The sequence below is a fragment of the Dysidea avara genome, chromosome 9, assembly GCF_963678975.1.
Source record: "Dysidea avara chromosome 9, odDysAvar1.4, whole genome shotgun sequence".
Lineage (NCBI taxonomy): Eukaryota > Metazoa > Porifera > Demospongiae > Dictyoceratida > Dysideidae > Dysidea > Dysidea avara.
Genome location: NC_089280.1, coordinates 36,317,526 through 36,341,740, shown reverse-complemented (window position 1 = coordinate 36,341,740; position 24,215 = coordinate 36,317,526). Strand labels below are relative to the sequence as shown.

General features: G+C 38.3%; 1 pseudogene; it reads left to right on the top strand.

The window, feature by feature from the left end:
* Positions 1-9,646: 9,646 nt before the first annotated feature.
* Positions 9,647-13,343, top strand: LOC136266861 (uncharacterized; annotated as a pseudogene).
* Positions 13,344-24,215: the final 10,872 nt, after the last annotated feature.

The window sequence follows — 24,215 nt, the reverse complement described above, 5'->3', positions numbered from 1 at the left end:
TCAGTAAACTAACTGACTATTAAGCTACACTAACTAACTAGGTAACAAACTAGTATTCAACTAGTAACACACTATCATGACTAGCTAATGGACCTAGCTAGTAGTCTAAGTTATTACTCTAACTACTCAGTGGCCAGCTAGCTAGTAACAAGGCATTCTGCTAGGCACTATATAGCAATAAAACAACCATAGCTGAGAATACAACAGTTGTTCCGCATCCTAATTTAGTTTTCTAGGCCAGTTTCGTAAGCTAAAGCCATAGCTACTTCAGCCTTGCTGCGCCAGGGGGTCAACTGTCAGCCGGTGGCTCAGCCCACTGGAAGCTTCCACTAAGTTTTGAAAGTGCTAGCCAAAAAGCTTTCTAAAATAGCACCTATTGGAAAACTTTATTCTTACTGGCCTTGTTACTAGCTTTCAACCAAAACTGAGATAGCCTAGTCTATTCTACCGACTCAACACAATTTCAACTTTCAACTTTACACATCCTAGCAAAGACTAAAAGCAGCTGGAAGGTAACAACTATCCCGCCCTTTTGCAATAAGCTCTACGTGCGCTTAATTGTCCTTATTTAGGGTCCGCAAACCGAAAAATCAACTTTCACAAATCAATCCCCCTACCATTGTGGGATGTTCATTGTAGTATCCCATTGCTAGATCCACCATGAAACCGGAGGCACGATTGTTGTCTTCACAGAACTATCGATTTTAGTATTTCGTGAGATGCAAAAATTATTTTTAAAATTTCGTGCTCCACATAAAGAACAGGATAGAACTTGCTGCTTAGCTAGATATTATCTAGAGTTAATGTAATTAAAAAGTACGCACAGTAATAAGCAAATGATTCACTGGGTTACCGGCACAGGGTTGCTTTCTCTCAAAAAGCAGAAAACAAAATACTAATTTTCAAATTCAAACTGCCCTACCAGCCAAGATAAGAAAAGCCAACTCTTCCTCATAGTGATGTGATAAGGTTGGATGCATAGTCTGTCTATGCTGTTAGTCTGGAAAGGATCTGAGACTTCTCACCATCTGGGTGAAGAACGTCAAAATTTTCGTGCGTCATTTCAAGGGATTCTCTCAATGGTACCAAAGTGCTTTCCAGTACTTCTGATGCCACACTAGTCACTTAATTTTGTTTAGAATGATGATAAATGATGGATCAAAACGTTTGGTAGTAGTAATAGTTGGTGTTTCTGTGATTTCATATGATGCAGCTCACCAGGACCAGGAGCTCCACCCAGCTCGAATCAAAAATGAAAGATTTTGTGTATTTTTCGGTTTGTTCTGGGGTGTTTTGAAGTATAATGGTGATGTAGGGTGATCTAGTGAAGATTTGAAGCTGCTGTGGAGCGTGAGAGGTGAAGTCAAATTTGGATGATTTTGCTGCCTCCCTTGAGGTGGGGACTATTCTACGGAACGGAACGGAACGGAATGATGGACTAAACTGCGGAACGGAATGCTTTCTCAGATTGAAGCTTGCAGCTTACCATTGCTGTACAAGTTATCAGTGGCACTTCCAGCAGGTAATCAAACGTACCCCAAGAATGATAAAACGAATTAAGGATCGATTGTGGGTTCTTGTTGGTTGTCATTAGTAACGAAGTACTAATTGTGGGAATAGCTGACTCAGTGATTTCATCTTCGGATATATCAAGTAGGGAACTTAATGCATGACTTGTTTTTACTAGTATGTGAGTTATTTTTACTTACTTGACTTTAGAATGTACAGTCTGAGGCCCAGCCTTTCTAATCGGCATAAATCAGTATGTGTATAGCTACACTACAAAGGAAACAAGTATGGTGACAAGCTGAATCAACTCAGTCTAAGTAGAATCTAAAGGAATTTTGTGCAGTGTGTGAGGAGCAAACATTCAGATACCTCAAGGAGGCTATATTGTGTGAACATCAATGATTCATTAACAGAGTAGTGGACTATTGTCAGATATCTCAGCCTGAGTACTGAGTTGAATTCTGGATGGGGTCTATTTTACAGAATGGAGTGCTTTCTGAATCAACTTGCAGCTTGGCTAGCTGCTATCATTGCTGAAATTGCATTTTATCAGTGGAACCTCCAGGAAAATGGAATAGGATAATTATAAAACATTAATTAAGTGATTGTTTAGGTAATCATGACTTTATTCAGTGTAATAAACAGAATATATGGTTGATTGAGTGAGGTATCACTTTCAGAATGTTCAGATGACCAGTGATGAGATGCATGGATTCATCGAATTTTTGTTGTGGTTGGAGACATTAAATATCCAAAAGCAAACTGACTGTATAATATTAATTCACTTTCTTTATATTTTCTCAATTTTGAGCCTGTATACAAATTATTGAATTTTCCTTGTCAATAGAAATCCTAGAATAAGATGGGAGAGAAACTTATCTTTGTTTACCTATACTGTACAACCAAGAGTTCGTAATACTGATTTGTATAGGGGAGAGTGTCTAACTCTCAGTATGGCCTGTACAAACACCCTGTGTAAAGTTCACCTTTCATCAAATCAACACCTTTACTGGGGGATAGAAACTGTTGATTAGAGTTGCTGAAGAAGGTAAAGCCTTTGTTCTGAAATAAGGCCGAGGTGTTACTTTAAGCAGGGTGTTTGGTGAATGCATTCAAGTTAGACACTCTCCACCTTATTATGAACTCTTGGTACAACTTCAAAGGAAATGAAGAAAGCATACAGATGAATCAATAAAATCACTACAGTAAGGTGAATTACAGACTAGTGAGATCTTGGTTAATTAATGACAGTGGTTGGAGATTAAGTGTGGTAGCTTCTTGCTCTTGAATATGTTGCAAAGTGGAAGTACAAATCAAAATGGGATATCAATTTCATTATGAAAAATTTGTATACATAAATAATCTAGCATTACTATTTCATTTGTCCTCTACTTAAACATGCTACAACAGTACTAGTGTCAGTAAATTGGCAGTGAGTCTACCTTGAAATCTCAACTCTAGAGTAGATCCAACACAGGACAGCCCGCACTGTAACAAATACATGTGATCCCATTGTAATTTCATGGACCAGCTGGACTGGGAATCACTTGAAAATAGACGAACAAATTTAACCTGTTTTGTTTGAAGTGAAGCATGTGAAATGTTACACTTAAGAAATCCTAGGATTCTTAGGTGGTATGTAATTAATTTAAGTGTTCCATTTCAGGTCTGACTAGATACATTGAAATTACACACACATCCTGGTCCAAATCACGTTTGCCTGGTGGCTACGGGCATGGTTTCACATGCGGCTTATAATAGAGATTTGGCTGATCTTGGAGTTTTGACATTTAGCCTGATTCAAGGCTAGCAGTCAGACACATCCTTGAATTGTGCAACAGATAAAATCAGCTCATTATTGAATACGGCATTAGTCCACTGCACCAGCTGTTAATATATAAATAACTCCATGCATACACTTCAGTGATGTTTGCAGAATATACCCTCCTTGCGGTCTGCCAAAATATTTGCTCCTCACACACTGCACAAAATTCTTCGAGTTTTAATTCAGCTGGCTCTTTCCTGTTACCAGTATCTTCCTGCTTGCTTTATTTATACACTGACTTATGACTTGAAAGACCGGCCCAGACTGTTTTGTAAAGTCTAAATAAGAAAAACAGCTCACATAAAGTTCCCTTCCGTATGGATGAACATCACTGATACAGCTCATCCCACAATAATACTTCGTTACTAATGACAACCAACAAAAACCCACAATCGATCCGTTAATTCTTTTTATCTTATGTTTAACCATAGATAATAGAGTAAAGGGATAGGAAACGCAATAACGTGACGTCACAAAATACGTACATTTCTATTGGAATTCCGTGTAGTACGTCACGAACATACTCGTTACGCTTGCTGCGCTTGTATCAAAGAGAAACAAATTGTTGTAACGACAGAATTTTGTAACCAACGACTGTGAAACTTCGCTACAGTGAACTCAAGTAAGTAATCGAGGGAAATAGGATGGTACCGACCCTCAAGGAAGTTATACGCAAAATTAAAGGAGATTGAAAGTGAAAAAAACGGCCCAAAAATTACTTTAAACCACTTTACTTTCTTCGTAAATATATTCTATCCTTTTAACTGTGATAAACCTATTCCTTACCATTTAACAGAGGGAACCAGAGGAAATATCGGAGCAAAACAGGAACTGTTGCTTGAAGAAACGACTAAGTATCTTCCATTTTTAACCAAAAGTTTTAACCACCTTGCAGTACAACGCAACGCTAAAAGACTGTGTTGGTGACACGCCTAGCTTACCACAAGATTCGAAAGTGGAACCGGCTATAAAAGAAGCGGTATGGACGAGGCATGTAGGTACGATGAGCGAAAGTGTGACAGCGTGTAACAATCACGGTTAATGCGATACGCTTTGTTACAAAATCTACGGTCTGAATTCTCTCGCCAAAATCTCTCACATAGGCCTAAATACTTACTGTAGTCTGTTGGATTACTATTTACGCTGCTTAGAACACTAATTCTCACAAAACTGTCTTGTCCTTTCAAGTCACGCGTAACGGAAATCAAACCGGAAATCGCTTGCGTTTCCTATCCCTTTAAGGACGATGATGGCGAGCAGGTGTGTCCGTAGTTTGTTTGTTGCTAACTCCACTTCAGGATGAAGCAGTTAAGTCTCCCAGGGCAATAACAAAAGTTTGAAGAGTTTGCAAGAGCCGTATTTCGGCGAATTTTCGGTAGTGACACACTGGACGCTGGTGCATGATTTATCCAGTTTGTTTAGTGACTGATTTCAATGACCCGTGACCTTGTACTGAGTCGTATATTTGAAAGAACGGACTTTAGATGTATTCCATACCATACCATACTGTCCTGCAAGTGTGTCTGCAACTATCTAATAGAACACTTGGTCCACCAAGCCACATTCTTCAATTCCCAGTCCAGGTCATTCTATGATTTCATAGATTTGCAGGAGGCCTGTATGGAAGCTTCAGTACTTACGTGGCATTATACTACAAAGTGGATAAACATGATTGATTGGTTCCAGTATGACTTCAGTTAATTACACAAGCCATTCACCATTGCTACAGAGTTGGCTAAAGGTAGCCGCACCAGTACAGCCAGACTGTGTTAAGTCGACTTTCCTGAGGGCAGTGCATTGGGCCCTCTCTTATTTTTAATATATGTTAATGACTTACCATCTCAAGTCACCGGTGGTTTACTGCTACAGTATGCTGACGATACCACTATTATATGCAGTGCACCTACTAAGGATGATGTAGCTTCATTAATGAATAGTCAGTTGAAGTTAATTGACCAGTGGACCAGTGCTAATAAGATGACAGTGAACTACAGCAAGTCATCTGTCATGTGGTTTAGAGTGTCTAATAGAAGATTGCCACATGGTTACCCACCAATTATGATGGATGATGTTATACTATCTGTGATGCCCAAACAGAAATACCTTGGTCTGATATTTGATGAGCGTTTAACATGGTATTACCATGTCTCAAAAGTGTGTAAATCCATGTCATACTATCTGCATTTTGCTTTGTAAACATCGGCATGTCCTTGCAGATGACTCTTGAAAACTCTTGCAGAAAGTTTAGTTTTTTCTCACTTGATCTATTGCCTGCCTGTGTGGGGTCCTTCATTGCCACATTGTTCATTTGAACGCATCAAACGTATGCAGAACCGTGCTGTCCGTTTGTGTAGATGTCTTCACAAGTATGACCATGTTAGTCATCATTTCCACTCATTGAACTGGTTACCTTTTGAACTATTAGTCCAGTATCGCTCTCTTTGTGCTCTGCATAGAATGTTCAAGTACCAACGTTTACCATTAGATCCACCAATTGTGTTTGGTAGTACACACTCCTACCATACTAGAACTTCTGCAATTTTTGCTCAGCCGATGCGATGTCGATTGTCTTTTGCACAAAAACATTTGTCAACTATGTGGTGGAATGCTTTACCTGAGGAAATGGTGATGGCAAGAGATTTTTCTGATGAACTGTTTTTATGTTTATTGTCAGTTACTTAATTGATTTTGTAATTATTTTCTGTATGTTTTGTGTTGTATTCTTGTGGTTGTATCATGTGTCATGTACTATATACCATAATGTATGTGTGTTTTTTTTTGTGTGTACTCAACCAGGGAAGAACGGCTGGTGCCGACTGGTTTTGAGTTTAAATTATAAATCAAATCGACAATCCCTCACACTAACTAACAAAGAAACCATACACTTTGAATATTTTAACTGTACAGTAATATGTGTACGTTGAATTACATGTGCAATGTAGTTAGCTATAAGTGTTTATGTCACTTCTTTTGAAAGTACACGTACTGTTTAAACATATAACTTGGTATTGCATCTTGAGCTCTTGCTTGTTGGTCATCAGTACACTGTCATTTGGTGTTCTTTGATGGATGTCTAATCATGTGGCTTGGATGATTTCTTCAAAATTTTGTGTCTTATTAGAAGATTCTGTCTTTCATCCCCGTGCCATACAGCTTTGGTTTCAGAGCAATCCAGCACACACTTTACACCCCCAAGTGTGGTAGTAGTTGATGGTATGGTAAATTGATATCTAGCATTGGTCATGGGTCTACTAAAAGTCCACAAGTGTAAAGTGGTAAGCAGTAATTTTATACAATATGACAATTGATACAATAACTCCAAGTTGCCTATTACACTACACACTTGATATAGATTTCAAAACAAAGCTACCTAAGCTGCTTCCCAACACAGAGAATCTGTGAAAAGTCTACAAAAATGAGACGGTGTGGCCATAACATAATTCGCTTACCTCTTGACATACTGGTGGCTTGTTTATTACGAACAACAGCCTCTTGTGGTTGCACACGCATTCCTGTTATTGTGTACAAGGCTAGGTTAACCAATTCGTCAAGTTAAAAGTCGACAAATTGCTAATAGTTGGCAAATAAAGCCATTAGAAATAATATCGCGCTCGTAACTACGGACAGTATCTATGGCGACTAACTAGCGCAAGCGAAACATGGATGATTTTTCGAGCTCGTTACGTCACATCGGGAATTTGTACAGACATCACGTGAGTTACTTCCGTTTCCAATCCCGTTGTAAAGTTTAGTATATCTATGGTTTAACCACCCACTGGAGATGCCACTGCTAACTTATAAGGGAAGTTTCAGCAATGGTAAGTTGCAAGCTGCAGTTTGAGAAAGCGTTCCGTTCCGTGGTTTAGTCCATCATTCCGTTCCGTTCCGTAGAATAGTCCCCACCCTCCCTTGATGCATAGCTTAGAGCGAGGCGTGGAAGCTGTGGAAGAAACAATAATTGACAACCGCTATTACCAAACGTTCAGGGACATCTTTTGCCATAGTTTTAGTCAATAATTGATGATTGTTGTGGCTACAGAAGCGCTGGAAATGGCTAGAAAGCGCGACACAATTCTTTGATGCTGCAGAAAATTTTGACGCTCGTCACCCAGATGGTGAGAAGTCTCGGATCTTTTCCAAACTAACAGCATAGACAGACTATGCACCCAACCGTATCGAAACGCTATGAGGAACAGTTGGCTTCTCTTGTCCTGGGTGGCAGGGCAGTTTGAATTCGAAACTTCGTATTTCTTTGTTTTTTCAAAGAAAGCAACCCTGGAATTGGTAAAACCCTGGAATTGGTAAAACCGGGAGGGGAGCGGGAACGGGAGAGTGCTTGGTAAAATCAGGAACCGGGAATCGGGAGATCACGTGCGACTTCTCCTAAATATCTCACTTGTAATCACGTGCAAACTAAATCTCTCACTTGCTACGAACGGCAGGCGTGATTTTGCAAGTATAGCGTTGCAAGTATAGAGTTGCACGTAGCTATAGTGCGGCCGCGCATGCACAATGGAGGAAGATGTGCTATGTGTTCCTGCAGTAGAAGACGCTGTCAATAACTTGACATCTGCGGAGGCGCATAATTACTTCTCGAAAGCTATCAGTGGAAAGCTACAGATTAGTGTAGATCCTCCTGTTCAGCCAAAAGGCGGCAGCTTGTATATCTACAACCTCGGGCCTGATTCGGACAAATGGGAACAAGAGAAGAAAAAGCTAAGGTTAGGTCTAGATATTAAAGAGTATAGTTACAATATAGCTAGCTAGCTTGTCTCAGTTTAACAAAACAAGTTTACATAACTATATTTCTAGAGTCATACAGTAATTAAATAAATTGTACATTGCAATTATTATAGGTGTGATCAATACAGATGGGTACATGTAGGATCTTACAGTGTCAAACATGGAGGATGTGAATTCAAGAAAAAAAGTAGTACCATTGATCTTGATTCTGTGGATAAAAAGGGTGATAACCGATTCAGAAGATTTGAGTTCTGGGGTATCGGGCAACATTTTATGCTACACTACGTTGGGGATGACACCTTATATCAAGGATTTAGCCATCGGAACAGTAAGAATAATTCCAAGTCTTTTGTGAGATCAGCACCACATGTGAAGGATAAGGTAAGCAAAAAAAGTCTTGTGAATCAACTCACATTTATAAGCTATAGTAGTTTGCATTGTCAAGACCGTCTGAGTGTAATGTGCATAGTATAATTGATAAGGTATATAGCTATATTGCTTTTGTTTGTGTTTACATTATAGCATGTGCATGTGCATTGTGTATATGTTGTGTATAGCTCGGATGCACTGTACCTCAAGAGCAAAACTGCTAATTTTGCTCAGCTCGTGAGGCACTTCATTTTGCTCTTTATCATATTACACTACTACACTCGTATCTTTTAAAAGTAGTTGCTCAAAGCAACACTATGCCTTTTAGTTAAGCTTGGCTAAAATCTCTCTGAATTTAAAATAAACATGTATATGTTACCAAACCTATAAAGGAGGCAACATGGACATATAAAATTTGCCTACCTTTTATGACACATAAATTTTCTGCAAGAAGGTTATGTAATGAAATTCCAGTACTTTTACAAATTTGAATGGCCTATGTTATAGAATGCAAATGTTATTTGAGTGGTGAGATTTGATTTAAAGACAAAACGTGCGTATGATCATATGCAATATGCTTTTTAGATATTACAGAAAGATTCAATGAAGCCACATCGAACTGTTTATCAAGAATTAGTCAATGAAAGCAGCGGTGGACCTCGACATGCAGTGCTCACACCTAGAGATCAAAATCAAGTTAGAAATTTTCGTAAGGAAGTGGATAGACATACCAGACTATCCCATGACGCAATGTTTAACACGTACCACTTGTGTCATCAACTAAAGTTTAACAATCGAAAAGGTGAACCCCTTGATTTCATACGAAAATTCTCTGTGCACCCTAATGTAATTGTCCAAATGATTATGCACCTATCAATGTTAAGCCCCACTACCCCCCTCCCGGGCTTACTAAGGGATTAGTGGGGGATTTTTGCCGATTTGATCAGAAATTTTTCCCCACTAGTGGGGCATTTGACCGTTCGAAATTTTAGGCGTTTGCTTTAGCTTGCGAGCTATAAGAATTGATCTGTTTCCTAAAGTTTATTCCAGCGATACTACATGGAGATTTGACCACTAGTTGTTCCCCAGTGGGTGGAGAATTTGATTTTTAAAAAAGTCAAATCCCCACCATTTCCCCCACTACGCCCGGGAGGGGGGAGGTGGGGGATAACATTGATAGGTGCATTAGACAGCCAATAATCGAAGAGCTAGAAACTGCTTTGAAATTATCCACAGAACCTGTGACGCTTCATTATGACACTGTGTTTAATATGGGTGATTTCTACTTGTCGACCCTTATCTTCAAACACACAATGTTTAAAAACTCTCCTGTTCTGCCATTCGGATTTCTAGTCCATACCAGACGCTACCAAGTAGACCATATGCAGTTCATGGAAGCAATTCGTCAGTTGTCTCCAATTTTAGCTTCAAAAAGGGTAATAATTGTATCAGACAGAGAATTCAATTTCTCATCAGTGTTCCCACTAGCCCAACAAGTTTATTGCTGGAACCACCTAGAACAAGATCTTCACTATTACCTCAAACAAAAAGCCAATTGTAATGCTGGTGAAATAAGCTACTTTGCTAATGTACTGAAGGAATTGATGCAACAAACCACAGAAACAGAATTTGATAATTGTTGGGATGAATTTAAAATGGAAGGTCCTTTTCAATCCAAAGCATTAGTTCGTAACTATTTTGAGAAAAATCTGCTGCCCATTTTCAAAGAGACTTCGTCAATATGGGTACTAAAATCTGCTGGTGTAGTGAACCCACACAATGGAATTACCAATAATGCATCAGAATCCATGAATGCTGTGCTGCACAGACTTCAGAACTGGAAGCAAGTGCCACTTGATATTATTTGTTACTCATTATTTCAAATGTGCTATTATCACCGGGAAATTGTGCGAGGTTCACATCAATGTGGTTCGTGGCAACTGAAAGACGAGTTTTTGTTTTGTCAACGAGATCCCTCGTTGATGCCTATTTTACCGAAAGTGGTTAACCCAGATGAGATTGTAGCTAGAGCTAAGGGTGACATTTATTGTCAATTGAATAATGGCAATGAAACCAGTTCTACAGAGACCGGATATGAGAATAGAAATGCTGCTGATGTGACAACTAACAGACCACCAAATAGCCAACTTGGACTAGCTTATCAAGCTATACAGAATAAGCAAGTTTCATTAGTAAATTCCGGCTGTTGGATGGTTATGGGCACAGATGGTACTACACCATATGCAGTCAGACTTTATCCAAAAGAGAGTTGCTCTTGTCCAGCTTCAGGTGTCTGCTATCATATTCTTGCTTGTAAAATAATGATTGGGCAGAATGTTGATGCTTTCTCAAACCCAAACATGACCTTGCTACAGCAAAAAATCAGAAGAAAAAACAAAGAGCGACCATCTGGAAGGAAACCACCCAGAGTAAAGGACTGTTGTCCAACAGAGGAAATAAAACAAGGTAAAGCTATAGAAGCATATTAATTTAATAATGTAGCAATTGGAACTTTAATGTGCTTATTTGCTATGAATTCAATTTTTAAGTATCTGTGATTTTACAGAAGAACCAGAAGACTTAGAAGAAAAAGCTGTTGAAGGAGTTGCTGATGACCAAGATTTTGTTAGCATCAAGGAAGAACGTACATATACAGTTGATACTATTATTTTTATGTTGCTATATTTAGTGACTTTTCTATTTATAGGCACAGAAAACAAATCTCATTCTCGTTCCCAGAAACGGAAGCATCCTAACAGTAAGTGTACTTGTTTATGTGCACAAAACAGTACTTAACAACTACACATGTTATTTATTAATGTTTATACATGTAGGCCAGCTGGATACAGACAATAGTTGTTGCAATGGAGAACAGATGTCATGTGCTCCTAAAAAGAAATTGAAGGGTGAGACATGCTAAAAATTTTGTAGCACTTTTACGTTAAATTTTGTACATGCAAATTTTATTAGGTGCCACAACCCTTGTACATCAGACAGATTCAAGTCCACCTCAAGAGGCCTGTGTACCAAATCATCCACTAACTCAGTTTCTGCTAGAATTAAAGGAAAAGGCCAGCAGCAGTGCTAAAATAAGGAGATGTGAAAGAAGAGTCAAGTTTTTAAATGAAGAATTTTGTTGGGACCGATTCTTATCTGAGTTAAATGTTGTCTGTCAAGATATTCTCCTGTACAATTATGTTTTGCAACCAAGCATTGACAAGGTAGGTAATTATATCTTCATTCATATAATATGTAGCCTCTGTTAAAATTTATCATTCCTTTAGGAAGTTACTGATCTTGACATTGGAAAGATTGCAGTACTTCAGACGAAAAGGAGTAATCAAATAGCCTTTTTGAGACGTTTAAACGATAAGGAAGATAAAACACCAAGAGTAGAGGTATTATATAACAATATCCATGCATAGATAGCGTTTACTGCAATATATTTTTGTAGGTTGTATCAAGTTACAGTGACCCTGATTATGCAGAACTAAACTATCATGCAGGAACTGCCACTCGTTCAAACATTGGAGTTGTGAATACCATTCATGTTGGAGTGCAAAGCAGTAAAGAGAATGCAAAAGCCGAGATTATAACTGCAGTTTTGCTCCTGTACATTTGCAAACAACCGGATACGGATTTGGGAAAACTGCGCATTGATTTGGTTAAAGGTTTGCCACAGTTATTTTCAGTATTGCAACAAGATGATACTGGAACTGTCAATGGCATTTCACAAGTTAAAAAGGACTATCGCGGGAAAGCAGAAGAGATGGTTCAGCTGTTTTGCTACTGCCAAACACCATGGGTTGATGGATCAACATCTGCCGCGCTATATGTCAATTCACAGCGAGACTTCAACATGTACAACTGTTCAAAGTGTGACAACTGGTTCCATAAGTATTGTTTGAGTACATGTGACATTACCATACCCAAACGGAATGCCGATTTTTTTGCAGTGCATGTACTGTACCAGAATCTCTTCCATGGATGCACAATGAATACACCAACACTTGCACTTCTGATAACTTCCTGACAATATTGTCACTCCACTGCAAACAGTACAAATCTTTCTTGGATACCTTTGGTGACAGTGAAGCTGAGAACTCTCTCAAAGCAGCAATTGTATTGATGAATAAAGGAAAGCTGGATGAAGGAAAAACACTATTTTTGCATTTGCTTCAATCAAGATTAAATCTTACAATTTCTCAGGAGAATAATTTGAAATATGATTGTTTTGGTGGTGAGAATAATAGGTGTCTTTGCTTGTTCACACATATCTGGAAACTGGTAATTAAACTTAAATGTACCTCTGAGCATTGCCCTAATCATAACACGGAGGTAACAAAATACCCTTCTACGTTTTCCTTCAGCTCTGGATTAGATAACTTTAATGAAATTTTTCCTATAGCTGGAGATATGGTTGGTTACTGTGGTGCAGAATTTCATTGCCAACCACCAAATGAATCTCTCCATGCAGTTACTGACCGATTAAATTTAACTGGCAGAAACAGAGAAACATTTTATGAGTGCCGTGGTGTACCACAGGTAATGGCATCGTCATTTCTTAATCGAGTGCCTTGGATGATCCCGATTGATATCCAGTCCTTGACTGGTAGATCAATATTGACAATTCCAAAAGTTTTAACTATATATGGTCATGGATATCAACTAGCTGGCTGCACTGTTTGTAGTGACAATCATTTTACTGCAGTTTGCTTCTGGTATGGTCATACATTATATTATGATGGCATGAGAAGCCACAGGATTCAACCTTTTAAACTTAATGATTTCCAGAACAAAACTGGGTCATATGCATATTACTTTAGGCAGCTTTGATTTTACATACTGTATGTTGTAGCTAATTAACACTTTATGATTTATTAATGTGTTTTGTATACTCAGAATAATTATGCTTGGTGTACTGTACTTCAGTCTATCCATTGAAAGTCTGCTGGCATTCAAAGTCTGATGGGAAGTCTAATCACGTTTAGTTGAATGGATTTTAGATTGGTAGGGTGCATGAACTTTAGTATAGACTGGGGCAGAACCATGTAGCTAGGACTGGAGGCCTGTTGCTCATCATTCATTATTGTAAGACAATCCAATATGCCAAATAACTGCTGCATGTATTCACTGAAATTACCTTTCAGAAATTTTATGTCCACTAAAATAGCCACTTTGTGAATTACTGTGCTAAAAACCCACACAATACAATTTTATGCATTCACTGCTAATAACTATAAAGCTCTAATGAAAGCCTTTAATATACGGCCATCATGCAAACTTTATCTAGCTATAGCTATTTTTCCCCTCAAGCTCATAATTTACTAGTTTATATTAGTTTCTTCGTCACAGCACTGCAGGCGCTCTAGCTACGTATGTGTGTTACTTGTGACAGCAAAGATTGACACGTGATCTCCCGATTCCCGGTTCCTGATTTTACCAAGCAATCTCCCGCTCCCGCTCCCGCTCCCGCTCCCGCTCCCGCTCCCGCTCCCGCTCCCGCTCCCGCTCCCGCTCCCGCTCCCGCTCCCGCTCCCGCTCCCGCTCCCGCTCCCGCTCCCGGTTTTACCAATACCGCTGTGCCGGGCACCCAGCAAAGTGGTGGCAAGGGGTGCTGGTTACCCCGGGAAAATATATATATATATATAAAATCATTTACTTATTTCTGTGCGTAGTTTTCAACTACAACAACTCTGGATACGATTTGGCTAAGTAGCAAATTTCATTCGGTCCTTTGTGTGGAACACGAAATTTTAAAAATAAATCTTGCATCTTGTGAGATACTGAAAATGATATTTCTGTGAAGACAACAATCGTGCCTCCGGTTTCATGGTGGATCAAGCAATGGGATACTACAATGAACATACCACAATGGTAGGGGGATTGATTTGTAGAAGTTGATTTTTCGGATTGCGGACCCTACCTTATTTAAACTTTAACGCTGGTGTAGCTGCATCGCTTCTTTTTGCTTTATCTAGCTAATGCCGCGCAAGTTGCTACGGGCTAATAGCGACCGATTATACCTTGCCTGAAGGCCAGTGTTGAGTTGGCTACAAGTAACCACCACGAGTTGGTTAGTACTGAAGGGATGGCCAGGTGAGAACTGTCAATATGAATGAATCCATTGCTCATTTCATATGAACGTTCTATTAGAGTGTTTCATAAGTTACCACCGTGTATTTTGTGAACGCTCTATTAGAGTGTTTTGTAATTTTGATGGGATAACTTCAGTGCATTGATTCTGTTGGTAGCTATTACCTTACCTGGGTTCCAGCAGTTACATTTCCTTTACTGATGTACTTGTTTATTTCATTTTAATTCTTAAACATAGCTATCTTCCTATGATCAGCAATTGTAAACAAAGTAGCTAGATAAAGTAAAAGATGACCAAACACCAAACGATTTGCAAACTAGAAGAATAAAATCACCACCATAGTTGTTAACAGTTTCTAAATAGTGGTTATCTTTAGCTTCCTCACCACCACCAGCCACCCCAGCTTGAGAAATAGCTGAGAAAATAAAAGAAGACTGAGTGGTGTATCTGACAGAGAGGTCAAAATAAGATGGACGACCTAAAGAGAAATGGTCAGAAGAGGTGATTCCTTTCCTGCAGGACACCAGGATGATCCTGGAGCAAGGCATGGTGTTCAACAGTAACTAGAGCATCATGATGTTGGATGCGCAATGGGCCACATGAGCAACCAAGCTAGCAAGAAGAATGACAAGTCAAACATTACCAAAACTGGGCATGTGAAAAGTTGCCAAAGTTGGTCTGGTTACAGCAGACACTTCCATAGTAAAATTTCACAACTCTGTGTTGATGTATGTAGCTACAGCAATTCCACTTATTTTTTTATACTGTATGAAGTATATCAATGTGCTGAAACACAAAACATACAATACAAAACCTATCAGAAATGACACGGTGACACCTTGATACTTGTTGAGAGGATTGTATATTGTATTAGTGATCAGGACACCTCACTAGTACACCTTGATAATCAGGACACTTGTCCATGGTCCCATTTGTATTAGTGTACACACATTTAGACCCCTGAAGTCAGGATACCTGGACACCTTGACAATTGGAATACTTATCCATGGTTCCATTTTGTACACACATTTAAATCTCTGAAATCACTAATAAGGACACCTTGATAATCAGAAGGACAGATGAGTATAAGACAACACAGCATGCAGTGGTAGCTAAGCATTGTTTATTTTAAGATTTCTTCTTTGAGGGGATCAGGAGTTTTGGTGGGTGGCTGGGTGAAAGTCTATATCATAGCTAGCTACACTAGCTATCCTTTTCCAATTTGCAAATTCACAATGACTTGTCAGTCAATTGCAAGACTGTGTTACAAGTGTTACTTTTAGGGTGAAGCCAGATCCCACACTGTTAAAACTCAGGTGGTTATAGCACACTTAAACAGCAGCACACCGTAGGGGTGCAGTCACACTTTCAGGATATGGTGTGTAAAGCACATACACAACAAAAATAGTGTTCCAATACTACATATTCTAACCCCGTCTTTATTCAGTATTGGAACAAATATTTTTAATAACTCCTTATAACGAGACAAAACGAACCTCAAATCTATAAATGACTCTAATGTTATTCACTACTGGGGGCTGTGGTCTGTTTTTGTTTGAGACAAAGTTGCATATTTGGACTTTTAGTTCCAACACCTAAACATAGACGGAATGAATACAGTCAGTATTTGTGTATGAATTATGCTGTGATAAGACAAACAGTGTGACTGTACATTGGTGTGTGTGACACCAATATTTATACATGAAAGGTTATTCTCTGCCATTATAGATGATTCCAGTATTTAAAAGAGGTATTTTGTGGCATCCTTTATGATTGAGGGGTTGTAAGAAGGATCACAAAGTATCAATTTCATTGAATTTATGTGTTTAAAATATAATTGTGACAATAAACTCATTTTGTGCTAAGCCATTACACACAGGCAGTTCAGATCAATGCACAAAGCTGGTATATATGTTTGTATCAACAAAATTAATTTCCATTAGCTGATCGCTAAATAAAATACATCAATTATGTCATCAGACATCAGAATGTAAACAACAGTAAAGGGATAACAATACTGTGTACTAATGATCAGTGGGGCCAGTAAATATCATACTGTGGAACATGTAAGCCTTGGTTGAGTGAAACTAAAACCCACAATGAAACTCCATGCTGGCTGATACAGGTTTTAAATACATTTTAAAAACAATGTTTAAGTAGAGATGTTAAAGTAGGTAAGTTGCTGACTGACACATACTGTTTGTAGATTGTTGACATTCCAGGATTGTAACACCAATTGCGAAACTGTAGATGATGCAGCTTTTCACAAATAGTACTGAGATTAGTAGTTGACTTTGATAATAGCTTGTCATGACATGCCTCCCACTCCTAAATCCATTAAGTGCGTTTTGTCATTTGTAAACTTATGGTCACACTCTTATTAGTGTGATTGATGTGGTGTGCATACTACACTTGTAAAGATGTGCCAGCTTGGACAGCAATATCACACCTGTGCTGGTGCGTTATGACCACCCCCATATTAACAGTGCATGCATGAATTGCAACGATGATGTTAGGATAACCCAAGGGCGGATCTAGGGAGCAATGGCGGATCCAGGATGGGGCATTTGGGGCAAATGCCCCCCCCCACCTTGTCACACAGTGGAGGAGCCATACTTCTGATTAAAATACTAAACTTCATGCCAGGGCAAGATCAGCTTATAAAACTCACGAAAATATGCACATTTTACTAGCATTTATTACGAATTCACCTGAATCTGAAGTCAACCTAGTTATGAAACTGTCATCCAGCACCTTCGTACGCACTAAGCGCCTCTAAAAATAATTATTGTGTTGCTGTTGTTTAAGACATTCAGAGCCTTTTAAACTGCTTTAAAGACTTCACAGCCATCTGCAAAAGCCAAAATGACAAAAATCAGCAGTGAGATACTACTAAGAGGTGTATTATTTGCTGCTTCAAAAATGCAGCAACTAGCAAGAGGATCTGGCTCTCCCTAACCACCTACAACTTGCCTGTTTGTGCCCCTCCCCCTCCAGGTCCTGGATCCGCCCCTGGGGAGTACCTGGGGCGCTCCTCCAAATTTTACTATGTGCAAACTAGGAAGTTTTAGAAGTTGCAAATAACTTGCACTACAGATAAAATTGCATCTTATACGTATGTATGGGTAATGAAAAGATGGAAAGAACAAGGAGAATGACTAATTTTTTCTAATAATTACTCAGACAGGTTCAAAATTATACTCTTGGACTTTACCTAAAAACTACTAGAAATCGAAATACAATTATGAAATTATAATATTTTTTGCAAGAAGTTACCTGTGCCTTCTTGACCTGTGCCTTCTTGACCTGTGCACTGCTATCTCACTATTGTTCCAAACATCCTACCATATATTAAAGTTAAACCTTTTATGTACTGAATCATATAAAACGTCAAATATTCTTTCTGAAAACAACTTCTGTCAAACAATTTAATCAGTATTTTCAGTTATAGCTACAAACTTGATACTTGGCTGACATGCTTCCTCTTGCAAGTAAAACAGTAATTATAGTGAATTTCTTAGCATGTATAAAGTTAACAAGGCTGTAGTGTCTTAGAACTGTTTTTATCAGTTTACAATTAGGCAGCACCCTATAAGTTCCATGATACATTTATCTTAATCTCCCTATTTTAGTGTCAATTTAAGCTAATAAAATAATTACAAATATCATAATGCATGTTCTGGAGTTTGCACTCCCAAACCCCTTGAATTTCAACTTTATAAGCTCAAACAACACTGCAGCATTTACACTGTCAGTGTGCCCAGAACTTAAAAGGGGGTTAGCTGTGGCCAAAAACTAGTTTATAATTATATGTAAGTGACTTTGGACTCCAGTTGTAAAATATGGTGATGAGGCCATAGATCAGTTGTGGCTATAATAATATTATAAAGTTGAAGTTATTTGTGTGTGTGTATTTTAAATCTCTACATGACCTCAAGATCCAATCCTGCATGTGTATTTAAGAACTCTCTTTGGTCCATCATTATGATCATCTACTCCTTATTCTCTTTTAATTGATATTGTACATTACCTTAAAATCCAATAACGTTTAAAAGTGTAGTTCTATTTTTCAACTAAAATTCAGGCTTGCAACTGAACACATCCATCTTGTACCCACAATCTTTCAGTGCAGTACAAAAGTTGGTTAAAAAATAAAATAATGGCTTCCAGATTCAATCTTGTGATAGCCTATTTCCAGGGGAGCATGACCCCAGACCCCCTATAGCTGGAAGATTCTACACATGCGTACTCTACACTGGTGAGTCTACTTGCCCTCTCAACCCCTAACTCTCTTCATTGTTATACTGTTTGGACATTATAGTTTGAGCCATGAAGTACATTATACCTTAAGCTGACTTATTTTAGCAATACACTAAAAATTTAGAGATCTCGTATATTGGTGAATTTAGTACATACAAAATAGTAATTTATTAATTCATGAATCAATTAATCAAACTTTACAGGTGTGAAAAAATCAAAACTGAAAATGCTAAAATTGCTAAATTTAGTGTACTGCTAAATTAAGTACACAAATGGTAACTTTGTTCAGTATTGATCATGTGATACCCATATCTTTTGACCTGTTCTTTAAGATGTAAAGAATAGAGAATAGAATTACTAGCTGTGTCCTTTATATGCTATAATTCATATTACAACTGTTGGGGAAGATGGTGTCATTTCATCACACAATTATTCTATCCTATGTGCACTTTTGCAGTGCACCATGTGGCTAGAGCTATTATGTTAAATTTGTTGAATGATCAAATTGTACAAGACATTGTTTTAGCAGCAACTGTATTACACCTGAAAATTTTTATCTTTAATGGTTGTGTGTGTGTGTGTGTGTGTGTGTGTGTGTGTGTGTGTGTGTGTGTGTGTCGTGTGTGTGTGTGTGTGTGTGTGTGTGTGTGTCGTGTGTGTGTGTGTGTGTGTGTGTGTCGTGTGTGTGTGTGTGTGTGTCGTGTGTGTGTGTGTGTGTGTGTGTGTGTGTGTGTGTGTGTCGTGTGTGTGTGTGTAGTGTGTGTGTGTGTGTGTGTGTGTGTGTCGTGTGTGTGTGTGTGTGTGTGTGTGTGTGTGTGTGTGTGTGTGTGTGTGTGTGTGTGTGTGCGTGCGTGTGTGTGTGCATGCAAGTTTTAAGCTACTGTCTGAGAGAGGCCATTTTGTGTGTCATTATAAAAACAAGCTTACAAGCAGTGTAGTTCAGTGACTTGTCACTAATAACTAAAGTACGAAGTTACTATCTGTGTACTATAAAATCCTTAACAAATACGCAAGTATTTGAAGTATTGTTGTTTTATATGATGAGTACTAGTCACATGAGCTTGGATTACAAAACAATTTTATGTCCAAAACTTATCAGCATAATTTTAAACAATACAGGCAACTCCTAGAGTCCATGCCTACATCTACTATCACCAATCAGCTATATGCTTCACTACCTTATGAAGTTATGCTAGTATTTAAAAAGAAAATTGTTAATTTAAAAATGAAGTAGGGATCTATGCAATAAAAAGAACAGGAAATGAATGATGGTATTACATCATAACTTGGTGGGAAGTCCCTACTTTGGCATTGAACAAAATAATTGTTATAGCTAATGTGCCAAAGTAGGGACTTTCCCACTAAGCTATGTTGTAATACCATCATTCATTTCTTGTTTCACTACCTTTTGTTGCATAGATCCCTACTTCATATTAAAAATATTTTAAAACTAGTTGTACCCACACAAAATGTGCTTGTTGCTAAGACCATTGTTACTACTATTGTTGAATATAATACTGTATGTATTTGAATTATCATGCAAGGAGTAATCACATCATTACATGATTCAGTATACAATATTTGACATGCATGCATGCATGATTCTACAATGGTGTATTGCTCTTTTTGAGTGACAAACAAACGTCACAATTGAAATGGTGTTGAGTATGTGTGTTCCACTTCATTTGGATGATGGTGTTGCACAAACCAACATAATGGAGTGTCTGAGTGTGATCATGTCTGGGCAAACTGATTTGTGGCTTACTGTCAGAGGCATGTCATCAATATTATTAATGGTTGTTGAATCACCACAAAGAGCTACGTACTCTAATTCAACTTGTATTTACACGTACAGTAGATCAGTCAATGGTCATATGGCAATTATATTGACCATTTGTTAATTTTTTTTGTCAGTATGTGTTCTATTAGAGTAACTGAATTGAGTTCCATTTCTTCATCTTAGTCAAGGTACTGTGTGCATGGGATTGTTGTGTTGTTATAGTTACTGTTGAGTTGCTATAGCTACTGTTGAGTTGCTATAGCTACTGTTGAGTTGTTATAACTACTGTTGTGTTGTTATAACTACTGTTGTGTTGTATTCATTACTTTGTTCTGTGGTGATGTGTATCAGCAAGAGGATCAAGATCAATTATACCTGATGATATGTGCAAGATTCTGCCACTTACTTGGTCTTTTTTTCCCTTGGGCTTGATGGAATGCCCTTACCACCATCTCCAGCACTGGCTGTCAAGTGGTGGACAGCTGGATAACACTTCGACTTGGTCTGTACCCACAGTTTGGAACTTGAATTGTAATTCTTATTTGTGTGTACTATTTTGTTATTCTTCGTGTGTGGCAGACTGTTGTATTGTTTATTGCATAGCAAAGTATAATTACGTAATGTGTTGTTTTCAACTTAATTGGCTGTAAGCAAGAAGGTAATCAGCACTGATAGCGTGTTCAATGATGCTACTTAGTAATTAGCAGAAAGTGTGGGTGTATTGCTCAGGCAGATACATGTGATCTGGACCGTTTTCTTCTCCCTTGCAGTGATGTTGCTAGTAATCCTGTTTCAGGTCTGTCTAGTCCCTGACCTGCTTGTCTTCTTGGCACAGTAAACAGCGGTGTAGGCCTCAGGATGTCTACCCTTGTAGTGGACAGTGCAGAGTATGTATTGCCAATGAGTCTTCCTTGTGTAGTCTCTGTCCAGTAGCCTGATAGAATGATCATCACTCATAGACTTGCCACACCCACTATGGAACTCTCTTTTTATACTGGTGGGTGTGTTTGCCAAATGATAGCGTACACACCAGATCACATGATCAAATTCACTGATGTGATTGGTTAAATCTTGTTGTACTCGTGCAAAATGCGCTTGTTGCTAAGGCCATTGTTACTACTATTGTGTGAATACAATACTGTATGTATTTTTTAAAAATGTTTGTTAAACCTTGTTTACACATACAGTTACTATGCACCACATCATTACATCATAATAGTTCTCTGAATGCCTTTTAAAACAATTCTTTATCCCCTACAGTCACCTTGTAACAGAAGCTCTGCTGGGATTGAGTCCCACACAAAGTTACTATTGTTACTTGCCAACTACGGCAAAAGTGGTCCAGCATTTGAAAATTACAGGGGCTCTGAAAACGAAGATGGCTGGTTGGATCAAAACTGTGTAGTCTACTAGATAATTAGAATTTATTATGCAAGGAATATTCACATCATTACATGATTTGGATGATGGTGTTGCACAAACTAAGGGGGAATCTCCAAACTGAGTTTGGTATGCTTAATGTCATAGTGGGGGAGGGGGGTTCAGCCCATGATGTTATTAATTTTTATTAAAGCAGTTGACAGTGTAAACAGCTAGGAATAGAGAAAGTAACATGACTAAGCAGCAATACTGTTTGTAAACTATGTTTTCAGGTAAAGAATATAATGTTTTGTGCTTCTATTGCCAATGCATTGTTTTCATAGTGTGACGTTAAGGAGGGGGGTCTGAAGTTAGCGTCATTATGACATAAAGCGTACCAAAATTAGTTTGGAGATGCCCCCTAACATAATTGCTCATGTCTGGGCAAACTGATTTGTGGCTTACTGTCAAGCAGAAGCATGTTATGGTTGTTGAATCACCACAAAGAGCTATTCTAATTCAACTTGCATTTACACATCAGTGGCGGATCTAGAAGGATTTCGCTAGTTTTGACAAAAATCCCCCTTTCAGAATTTCACTTTTAAAGTGATACTGGCTGAGTAAGCCATCCTTCTGTTGTAAATAGCTGTTTATCATAACTGTAACATTTAACTTACAAAATGTATTCTTTTTCATCTCTGAGGCCAACTAGATCAATGCACAGCAGTCCATCTGCTCACTCAATAATTATTTTTTCAGGCACTTGTTTCTGCGTGAGTTCAAAATAAGAAAAGCGAAAGAAGAGACCCTGATGAGAACATAAAGCAAGAGAAACCATTATCTTTCTTTGATAAGAAAGCAAGAGCTAGTAAGGGTAGCACAATGGTGTAGCTACATAGCTATGCTAATGATATACTAATGCAATGGCTTTATGGAGAAAATATAATACACCTCTCAGAAACCCCGTTTCTAGATCCATCACTGCACATACAGTGGATCAGTAGTCATATGGCAATTCTATTGACCATTTGTTAATTAGTTGCCAGTATGTGTTCTATTAGAGTAACTGAATTGAGTTCCATTTCTTCATCTTAGTCAAGGCACTGTGTGCATGGGACTGTTGTGTTACTGTTGTGTTGTATTCATTGCTTTGTTCTGTGGTGATGTATATGCAAGAGGATCAAGATCAATTATAACTGATGACATGTGCAAGATTCTGCCATTGACTTGGCCTATACCCACAGTTTGGAACTTGAATTGTAATTCTTTTTGATTTTGGATGGCTGTTGAAAGACCTCAGGAGGAATTGGTCCTTGTACTATTTTGTTATCATGTGGCGGACTGTTCTGCTGTTTGTTTATTGCATAAAGCAAAGTGTGTATATAATTATGTAATGTGTAGTGTTGGGACAGTTACTTTTTAAAAGTAACTAGTTACATATTACATATTATTTACAACTGAACTATTTAGTTACAGTTACATATTACCCATACAATAAAGTAACTATAATAATATTACATATTATATTACTTTGTGTCCACAGCCTTAAGCTGTCACGTGTGAAACTACCACCTTATCACGTGTGAAACTACCACCTTATCACGTGACATGATTGTGTTGTCGGGCAATTTGCAAATCTTGGTTATAAGTAAGAAGCTGGTGAATAAGCTTCATTCAGTAGGCTTCATTACTTCGTTGTGGCTAGGCATTACTCAGTGGATTACTAACGAGACTAGTAACTTCATTATAATATTACATAATATTAGACTCGTTACAGTAACTATATTACTTAGTTAACGTGTTACATTTGTAAGTAAAGTAACTTGAGTTATATTACCTGTTTTTATAACGTATTTCGTTATATTACTTAGTTACCACAAAAGTAATAATTATTATGTAACGCGTTACCCCCAACACTGGGAACGTGTTGTAGCTATTCAACTTAATCAGCTGTAAGCAAGAAGGTAATTAGCACTGATCGGGGTGTTCAATGCTGCTACTTATAGTAATTAGCGGAAAGTGTGGGTGTATTGTTCAGGTAGATACGTGTGATCTGGACTGTTTCCATCTCCCTTACAGTGTGTTACTGGTAATTCCCCATTTTAGGTCTGTCTATAGTCCCTGACCTGCTTGTCTGCTTGTTGCAGTAGCTTAGCTATACTCCATCTAGCACAGAGCGGCGTAGGCCTCAGGACGTCTATCCTTGTAGTGGACAGCACAGCAGGGTGCAGAGTGTGTATTGCTGGCTAGTCTTCCGGATGATAGCGTACACA